Below are 10,907 nucleotides of genomic sequence, written 5' to 3'. Positions count from 1 at the left end.
TGCTCAGAAAAACATCAGTCCCTCTGCTTCTCCACTGTCTTATTACTATTTGCTCATTTGTGTCCTTGACTCTGTGTCCCACTAGCATACCTTGAAAGCAAGGCTTTGGGTCTCCTTTTTGTATCTTGAAAGCTAGTGTAATACTTAGCAGATGCCTGTTGAGTGAATGAATGCAGGAAAACCAATAGATCTCACGAAACAAAGGCTTTGAACTTTTTTGTCTTTACACTCATGTTTTGTTAGAAGCAGAAGAAATGATCCTTCTCTTTAAGAAGCACTTATCATGACCAAATAAAGAGACGTGGGAGTAAAGAGCACTTGCCATCAGGTCCTTTCACTTTGGGGGATTAAGGGTGGCACACGGAGGCCACAACCAGTGTGCACTGCCCCACGGTCTGTGGCTCAGGTCTTGCCCCTTCTTGCTGTCAGTCAGTCTCACGGCTCCCGACGTGCGGGCGCTGGGGAATCGGCATTCGTGCCGTGCACAAGCTTTCGTTTTACTTTATGATAATGCATACGTGGCTTAGTGATTACCTTAAGAATGGCGCTGTTGATATCTGATCACGTGCCTCACAAATTTACATTAGGATCATTTTGCTCTTAAATTTGCAGCAGTAACGAAACACGGCAAAATCACTGTATGACAGCGGGGCCGGGGGGGATGCATGAAAGAGGGTGGTAGGAATGTCGGGCGGCAAAACTGAATCACTTGAAGGGTTTTTCCAATTGGCCCATCTCCCACCTTCTCCTGGAGCCCCTTCCTAGCTTGCTCCCCGGATTAATCTGATCCCTCCTTCTCCCGTAGGTGGCAACTTCCACTTTCACCCCTTTGCTCATTGCTTCCAGCTCATTCTCCCAGACTCTTGTGGAAATGGTGTGAAAGAGGGGAAGAAAGAGGAGATATTTTTTTTTTTCAGTGCTTCCACATATCTCATCATCCCATGCTGGGAGAGCCTCTCCTTGAGTTTCCAAGTCTTCATGATCGTCCTTAGCAACAAGCCAGTATCTTTGCTGGTGTGTGGCAGCTGTGGGGCCCACTTTGAGGTGTTTGGACATAAACACCTTCTAATCCACTCTTAAGTCCCTCACTCTGTGTTTTCATAATGTTAGCCATAATGAACTCTTCACGTACTGATGTCAGTTTAATATCCGGCTTCCCCAGGAAGGGCCTGGTAATTTAGCATTAATTAACGATGACTTACTGCAAATTATGTTACTGACTTACTGATGCTCCTGGGTACATCTTTCAGATGAAGCCATAACATTATTATTTAGCATTCACATAGCACTTCGCACACGAAGAACACCCGGTAATTGAGTTAACTGTGTTGTCACTATTCCTCATGTGGATCCTGTCATACGGGTAAATGAAAGTGTCTGTCCCTCGTTATAGGGGAGCTTGACACACTGAGTTTCAAACTTGCCTAATTGCTAACATGGAGGAAGTGTGTTTACTTATCTCGGAGTTTAGAATGTAAGGTAATGGGGGGCTGGGGTTCATGAAGTGTCCAATGGAAATAGCTCTCTATGAAGCACAATACTGCAAGTTAGCTCCATCAGGCATTTTAAATACCCAGAAAGAACCAGGGGGGAGCTGAAGTCTGGGCGATGTGCCACCAGATCCTCAGATAAGAGAGAAGGTGGCACCAAGGGTAAAGGAGATCCTCTGAGGTCCAGGAAAGGCCACCAGGGAAAAATAAGCCACTAATTTGGACCATATTGCTAATAAATACGACCAAGGCCATAAGTTTTTATTACAGTTTTCAACTTACTCTATGGGGTGAAGTTTTCAGTGGGAAACATCTTTCTCTGTGACTGGGATCCTTTAGAATCCTTGGGAATTTGCTTTATATATAGTGGATATTAAAAATCTATCTGTATGGTAGAGTAGGGGAGAAAAATCCCCTGGTTATTTTCTCTATTTTCAGGATTGAGGAAGGTCAAGAATGAGGAGGTGGCCAACAAGCCCAGCCTCAAAGAACAAGGAGGGGTAGATTGGAGAGAAACCTTTGGTCATGCAATGTGGGATCCTTTTTCTTCTCTTCTCTACCTTTTGTCTCCTGCCTACCAATGTTAGCCTTTCGTGCTGGGCGTATTATGTAGTCTGAAATATTAAACACTCCATTTGAAACAATATTTTGATTTCTAATAACTGATAAGGAGAGGGGAAATGAGGTTCCCCTCTGGCCAGAAAAAGGCCAATCTTCACTTTCCATGGGAGAAAGATAAGCCCAGTCGATTTGTGGAGATGGTGTCAAAATTAAATTATTTCTCTAGAAACTTATATGTATACAAAAATCCAACTCATCTTTCTTGGAAGAGGCACTATTACCATCTTCCTTTTGTCCCTGTTCTGCGGCAAACTCTGGGGCCTTAATTAATCCCCGCTCTTGATTTTATTGGTTCATTTCTGTCTCGTCCTTGTCTTGCTCGCCAACCCCATTTTAAAACAGAAAATTGGCTCCCACGACAGACAACTAAGAATTCATTTCGAGCTCAAATATGAGTAGAACTCATATCAGAAACTTTTATTTATTCCTTGACTCATATCAGAATCTTTTGATGAAGCCCAAGCAAACAAGCGATGCATTCAGATCAGATTAGCAATTTGCACCCTCTTGGAGGGCTTAGCAGGGCGGCTTTATTCTGATGTCTGAAGAAAAATTCATTTGTATCTGTTGGGAAATGTAACCTCACTTGCATCTGGGGCTGTGTCCCTGGGCCAGTAATGATGATAAATTGACTCAAGTTTCAAGCAGGCCGGTGCTGCTCAGAACATCAAATTCACCCGAGGAAGGACAATGTGCCCTCGAGGTGGCCTCCACCTCCCCGCACGCCCCTTGCAGAAGCTTCCAGGTGGAGAAGGGGCAGATCAACTCTAGATGGGGCCGGGGGTGGGGAGGCAGTGGGGTAAAAGCTCAGCAGAGGCAACTCTACAGTCTGACTGTCTGAAACTCAAATTCTGACTCCCCACTCGCTAGACGCGTTAGCTTGGGCAAGTCACTTGACCTTGAACCTCAATTTCCTCACCAAGAAAATGGGCATAATAATATTTACCCTGTAGGGTTGTCGTCAAGATTAAATTAAATGATGTACTGAGGCAGTTGGCACATGGCGAGCACTCAGTCAAGGGTCGTTTTTCTTTTCTTGATATGCAGAGTTAAAATATGAGGAGAGAAACAGAGAAATAAGAGGCAGGGCAGCCGATATTTGTGAACCACAGACATGGAGAAAGGCTCATCAGCTGACATCTCGTTTTCTACTCTTTGAAGCATATAAATTAAATCTCCATGCCACCCCCATCCGCTAGGTTCGTGGAAGAGTCATGAGGCTCATCTACTAGGTTCGCGGATAGAATGATGAGGTTCTTCTCCAGGCAGACCAGTGAGCAGAGGTGGGGGCTGTGGCAGCAGCTATGTAAGTGTTTCCGGGTCATCAGATTGTGAGCGATGGAGCTGGAATTTGCATCCAGGTTGTCTGACTCCAGAACAGTGGTTCTCAACCTTGTCTGCACGCTAAATTTGCCTGAGAAGCTTCTTCATGTCCAGATGCTCGGGCTGGGCCCCAGCTCAGTTCACCGGAACCTCTGGGGGTGGGACCCAAGCAGCAGTAGTTTGGAAACTTTCCCAGTGTGCAGCAAGGCTGAGAAAACTCCTTTAGACCAGAGCGATGGTTTTCGGAGTGTGGTCCCTGCACCACCAGCATCCCCTGGGTAATTGGGGAAAATGCAAATTATCGAGCTCCACCCCAGACCTTCTCTTTTTAAAAATTAAATTTACTCGAGTAACATTGATTAATAACATTCTGTAAGTCTCAAACGTACGATTTTATGCTACATCACCTGTATCACGCAGTGCGTTCACCACCCAAAGTCTGATTTCCTTCTGTCACCATATATTTGACCCTCTTTACTCTCTTCACTTTCCCACTACCCCCTTCCCCTCTGACAACCATCATACTGTTATCTGTGTTTATGTATTCGTTTGTTTTTGTTTGTTTATTTGTTGCTTTCCGTTTTATATCTTGCATATGAGCGAAATCTTTTGGTTCTTGTCCTTTCCCGTCTGACATTTCTCTTGGGATGATACTCTGAAGACCCATCCATGTTGCAAATGGATATTTCATTCTTTCCTGTGGCTGAGTAGTATTCCAGTGTATATATGTACCACAGCTTCTTTATCCATCACCCACTGAAGGATGCTTAGATTATTTCCACGTCTTGGCCACCGTGAATAATGCTGCAGTGAACCTAGGGGCTATGTATATTTTTAAGAATAAATGTTTTCCAGTTTTTCCGTGCCAGACCTTCTGAATCAGAAACTCTGAGGGTGGGCCCACGATCTCTGTTTTCACAGGCTCCTCCCCCCAAGGAATTCTGCTTCATGCTTGTTTGAGAACCACTGCTTCGAGGCTGTACCTCTCAAACTGCAGTGTGCCTACAAATCACCTATGGATCTCACTAAATTGTAAGTATGGATTCAGGAGGTCTGGAGTGGGACCAGAACTTTTGAATTGGTGATACAAGGGTTGCTCGTGCACTGATCATGTTTGAGGAGTGAAGGAGCTTCCTCTAGAGTCCCCAGAATCACCTGGGATGTTTATTAACATGCAAATTCCTTGGCCCCGCTCCAGACCTACTGAATTCTGATCTCTGAGGATGAGATCGGGTGATATACATTTATGCAAACACCAGGGTGATATTTTTAATGTTCTGATATATAAGAAAACCTGTGTTCCCAAGGGGCCTCATCATGACAGCCCCTGGCCTTCTCCCAGCAAGTCCTTTTCAATCCACAGGGATGTCCAGCCAGCTAGCCTGGCAGGGTCTGGACAGCAGGCCTTTGATGCTGGGCCTTAAAAAAGGAAACCAGCAACAGAAGCCCTCAGGCTGCTGTCAGCACACCTTCGGAGAAGAGCCACATCTCACCATGTCCACAGGCTGCAGAGAGCAGGGCTGTGTTAATCTCCTCATCCCTGACACCACCCTGTGCAAACACCTCAGGCCCTGACGCTGGAAATGCAACTCTCCTTCCCGCTTTGGATCTGGGGTGACTGCCGGCCTTCCCAACCACCCCACTGACCCAGCAACCTTTGGCCAACCCACAGGCCAGTAGGCCAGGAGCTGGCATGATTCTCCTTGGATGTGCAGTATGCCGCTGTGCCTCAGGTGCCAGCCAGCTGTTTTAGCTTAATGAGCACAAAACCATGGAAACCCAAAGAGCTGGCTTCTAGTTCAACTCGAGAAAAATATATGTTCACGTGGGTAGTGGGCAGACCTAGAGGCAGGCTCTTCGTAGGTAGTCAGCCCTTACTCTGGAGCGATTTAGGCTGGTTTCTCCACAGGGCTCTTGAACCCAGGCTCCCATAAATGCTGTAGTCCTGTAATCCTGGGGGGTGGGGGCAGGGTGGGACATGCAAGAGGGTCCCAGGAACAACTACACCTCAGAATCCTGATCTCTCTCTCCTCAAATAGATCTGCCTTTGCTCCTTAGCAAGGAGCTTGGATGCCCATCCTTGGCTACTTACTTTTTGAGCCCTCATGGGCTTCTTGATCGTAGAATCCTCTCTGAAAACCTAAGATATAAATATTCCTGAGTTGTTTCCTCATCTCTGAAATGGGCAATCCTCATTTAGACCGGAATGAGGATGAAATAGTTAATATGTGAAAAGAAAAGCAGTTAGGAGAAGGCTTGGTACAGAGTAAGGCTCTATATGTATTAGCTGCTGTTATTGTTATTATTACCAGGTAAGGTACAAAATGGTATCTTTCTGTGGGGGAGGAGCGTTCCCTGCTTTTCTCCTAGATCATTGCTAAACATGCCGCCAGGCAGATAGCCTGAGGCTTACAGTGCCCAAGCCATTCTGATCATAAAGGAGCTAGATGCAGGGAGAAGGGGTGATTAAGTTCCTTGGGAACATCCCTTCCATCCTGAAGAGTGAGTGAGGGACTCTGATGCCCTCGTTGTCTAGAAAACAGTGCCTAACATGGCAACATGGGCTTGTCTAGGCATCTTAGTTGACAGATGAACAGAAATGACCAGCTGGTTGACCTGAATTTCAAGGACCCCCTGCAGACTGGCCTCAGACGTCTCTGCCGGGTTGCAGGGGGCCCGGTATTGCTTGAAGTGGCCCTTTATGATGTGGTGAAAGCCTTCCTTCAGCTCGTTCTGCTCCAAGGCCTCTGGATGGAATACTAGCCATTAAAAAGCCATTTTTAAGAGTTCAGTTGCGGTCTCCCTAATAAAGTGCCGTGAAACAGAAGGAACATGTTACAGCTCCCGGGTGCGTCTGCAGTGAAGTGAGGCTTCCTACACTGCCCCCACCTGACACACAAAGATCTCACCCTTTCCAGAGCTAGCCTGTCCTGGCCTTTTAGCTTCAAAGTTGCCCTCTGAGGCCCATTCCAACCGGCTTTAAAGGTAGTGTTGTTGTCGGCTGGAACCCAAGACGCGATGTGCAGAACAGGAAGTCTAGGGAAATAGGCACGTAATGAAGGTAGCAGGAGGCACTAGGCAGTAGCTGGCATTCAAAGGTGGCAGGTGCACACACGTATACATCACACCTCCCATGCATTCATTATAAACACAGAACGCGCTCCTGTATTTACAGAGCTCATTTGTGTTTGCCTTTCTTGTTGGTCGTCATTTTATTTGGCTGTTTCCATCTTCCCTTTCTTCCCTCTGCTCTCTGTCTAACTCTAACCCACGTGTACCACTCTGGGATCCGGGAGAGGGGGAGCAGACATGGAGATGAAATGGGGCTCAGAAGCAGGTGATGGGTCCCCACATGGCCCTTCTGACAGCTTTTGCTGAGGCCTGTGATCTTGTGTAACCCAGGGAGGGAGGACAGGCATTTTCCTTTCCCACCCCTCTCCCCAGTTTTGCTTATGGGGAAAATGAGGATCGGCGCGGTGACATGACTTATCTCAGGCCACTGGTTGGATCCTGACTGATACAGCTCATCACCAAGACGATATCTATTTCCTGCACATCAACCCCGTCGACCCAAGCTGGGTGTAAGTACCTCACGGGTGAACCTGAGGTCTTCAAAGGTACTTGCTTGCTGATTGAAATATGCCGGCTTTGGCATTTTTCTGTGTTCTCCTAATCGTATATGTTTAGCTGGTAAGTGAGAGAAGAGGACATGCATTGGGATATGAAGACAGTGGGATTTACTGGAAATGGAAACGCTAGAAGTTTGGCTTTACTTTTTCCCATCCAAGGCAGGCTCTGGAGAAGGCCTAGAAGATCCGAGGCCAGGGTAAACCCCATTCTTCTGTCATCTGTGCGGCTCGTCTCCTTGCCCCTCTCCAGTTCACCTTCATGATTTCCCCTCGAAGCGCAGGAACTCAGAGAGGCAGACGCGAGAGGGTCAGAGTGTGGGAAGTGGGGAGTTCGGAGCCCAGGAAAAAGGGGTGGGGCAGTGAGTCATCTTGTTCGTTTTAAGAAAACTAAGATGCTAAAACTGAGCCCATTAAGGAAAAATTTTAGAATTTCCTACCTGAGCCCCTGAAGCATGACGATATGGCCTTCCTGTGTCCGTGACGGTAGCTCAGGGTTTCCATCAGAATTGTCTGCCTTAGAAGAATCCCTTCCACCAGTTTTCAGAGCCATGTACACTCCAGCCCGTTCTAGCGTGATCTGTTGGCCCACGTTTACCATTTCCCTTTTCGCCTTTCGCTTTCTCCCCTCTGCTTTCTTAGATCTTAGAGAGTCGTCCCCACCCTGGAGCTTAAACGGAGTGGGTGGATGGGCTTCTTGAGGAACGACTGTCCTCTCTCACCATGTCCATGGTCCTTACTCACTTCAGGCTGTGAGGCTTGAGGACAGCAAGCCACATACATGCCAGGGACAGGGAGACCGAACCGGGTTCCGTCGCCTGCGGCAACCGATTCTGAGGTGCTCCTCTGGCTTGGGGGCGCCCGTGTTTGAGAACTAGGGCACTTTCGTTGGGGTTTGAGAGTGTGCAGGTTTTTCCTCTCCGCTTTTTTTATTTTCTGGCAGTATTCTCTCTCACACACATACACACACTCACTTTCGCGTGCGTGCATGCAGCCACCTCCCGAGCCTTGGCTGATGTATGAATATGTATCCTCAGCTGTTTCTGTTGGAGGAGCTTCTGGAACACTTTCTGGGATCCTGAGCCTGAGGAATTCAGCTCTGGATCTCCAACTTAATAAAGAAACTGAGGAACAGCTGTCGAAATGATACTCGCTTGGAATGGGAGCCTTGGGTTCTGCTAATTTTGCTTCCACCTAGCTGTGGGCTAGTCACATAATGTTTATGAGGCTCCCTTTCCTTATCTATTTATTGAGCTAACACACTTATCTCACAAGGTTGCTGTGAGGATTAAATGATGTTAAATATGATAATGGTTGCGACAATGTTACAGTGACCGATAAAGGTATTTTAATGAAGACTCGGGGTACCGTTTGTGTGCATGGTGGGTTCTCTAGAAGACGTAAAAGACATGAACTCTTTAAAAAATTCTAGTAAAATACACGTAACATAAAATTTACCCTCTTAACCTTTTTTAATTGTACAGTTCGGTAATGTTAAGTATATTCACATTGCTGGACCATCGATCTGCAGAGTTTTTTCATCTTACGACACTAAAACTCTGTATTTGTTCAAGAACAACTCCCCACTTCTCCCTCCCTCAGCCCTTGGCAACTGCCATTCTACTTTCTGTTTCTATGAATCCGAATGCTCTAGGTACTGCATATAAATGGAACCATACGGTATTTGCCTTTTTGTGACTTACTTATTTCACTTAGCATAATGCCCTCGAGGTTTATATATGTTGTATCAGCTGTCAAAATTTCCTTCCTTCTTAAGGCTGAATACTATTCCAAGGGCAAGGACCTTTTAACAATGTCTGGGTAACATAAAAAAACATATATGCGGAGCCGTGAAAAATGACAAAGCAGCCTGTCACGCAAGGGCCCAATGCACAACAATAGAATCGTAGGGAGGGGACAATCCCACATGTTTTCCAGGAGGCCTGTGCCCTCCCTGGGCCTGGCTCTGTGTTTTAGGACTGAGCATTCCTGAGCGACAGCATCTGGGTCAGGCCAAATACATATATTCCTCAGAGCCCCGTGATTCATCACAGCAGCTCCCAAACGAATAGGACCAAAATGTGGCGAACACTTTGAATGTGCTCTTGGGTTTCCAGGAGTGGAGGACCGTGGGAGCTGGCAACAGAGAAGGGAGCAGCAGGCACCCTGGCTGAAGACCCGGAGAGCAGGGAGTGGTGGTCAAAAGTTTCCTTCTCAGTCTGACGTTTGAGAATCAATGGCTTGTTTCCATTTTGTAGATGAAAGTAAAGCTCATAAAACGTTTAACGCAGAACCTGTGGGCTTAGCTGTCCAGCCACATGGGGGACATTGGCTCACCCATCTTCACACGTTCCCGGTGGAGCAGAGAGAACGTTCATACATCCCTGTTGCCTTTCGGTTCAGTGACCTGGCTTCCAAGGAACAGAGCTCTGTGACGGTCTCGGTCTCTGACCTAGAAGGTCAGCACCTCTCCTCCTGTGGAGAGTTGTGGAAAGCCTTTTTCTTATGAGCCATGCGAAAATCTGAAGAGAGGGGCACAATGCCTCCCCCCAACTCCCATTCCCTAATTTTATTGTATTTAGTAAATGCCTGCTGTATTTCCTACCAGCAGCAATAGGGCTCATTCTCTGAGTCATGCTGTGGCGGGAGGAAATTTGTTCCTATGGCCTTGTCCACCCGTCCACCCTTCCTTATGTTAATGGCATACCTTTGAGACAGTCATTCAGAACTCACCGTTGACTGGAGTGAATTGAAATGTTTTGCTTTGTATATTCATTTTAGTCAAAATCAGGTGAGCCATTGCAAGATCCCAGTTGATGATATCTACTAGGTATTTATTATGCAATGTCTCTAACTCATGGTTATTTATTAGTAGCTATAAAAGAAGTATTGCTTTGACTCCTCCTTGTTCTGGGTCTTCAGGAGTAAGCTAAGTGATGAGGAATAGAAAGATAAATTAGGAGGAGAACTGGTCCAGCGGGTCGCCAAGATCAGACAACAACTGTTTTTCAGGAGGCTGGTTTGCTCAGCAGACATCGCTGTCTGGTCTGGGAGTAGTGTAGGTTGCAGAAGGGATATCATACTTCTTAGACTTAAACTAATGTTTTATTGGGTTCGAATGGTAAATTTAAACATTCACTTTAAGAAAAATGTGTGACAGAAGTAGTGTCTGTCTGAAGTCTGAGCCAGGTTGTAGTAGCGGCGGGGACTAGTAGAACTAGGTTGAATGAATGAACTTGCAACCTGGTTGCCAATAGTAACCTCTCTGATGGACAGAGCAAGGGACCTGTGAGCCAGCATGGTCCTGCCCAGTTTTGTTTGAACTTTGGTACAGGGGCATTTCTATCTAAGTAATAAAGGTCAACTCCAAGCAGGAGAGGAGAGAAGCCATAACTAAGATAACTGAAGCTAATAATTCTTGGCTTTGCCTCTTTCCCTCCTCATTCTTCCCCTAAGCCCGGGTGACCTAAAGTCTCAATGTAGCGAGTGCTGACATCAGCCTCGGATAGGCACTCTGGCTATGAAGCTGAAGATGGGGAAGGCTGACATAGATCAAGGTTAATCCACATGAAAAAGAGAAATAGAAATACTGAAAAAACAATGTCATTTTTCTCGGGGTTCTCAATGATATCTACGACTTGTACCTTGGCGCCATATTTCTTTAAACTTCGCTCTTAATTTATTAGATAACTATTCATTAATTATGAAACAAGGAATGTAATATTTTAATAAAAAATTAACTAGATGAAAATTAACCTGATTATAAACTTGGCTTTATCTTTCTCATTAATGGCTGTGGTATAATAAGAAATACTGTCTGGTCTTTGTTCCGGGTTCCTGGCACAGA

This window comes from Pteropus vampyrus, unplaced genomic scaffold (assembly GCF_000151845.1).
Source record: "Pteropus vampyrus isolate Shadow unplaced genomic scaffold, Pvam_2.0 Scaffold48, whole genome shotgun sequence".
Classification (NCBI taxonomy): domain Eukaryota; kingdom Metazoa; phylum Chordata; class Mammalia; order Chiroptera; family Pteropodidae; genus Pteropus; species Pteropus vampyrus.
The sequence above is the reverse complement of the archived record's forward strand: the minus strand, read 5'-3'. Positions refer to the sequence as shown.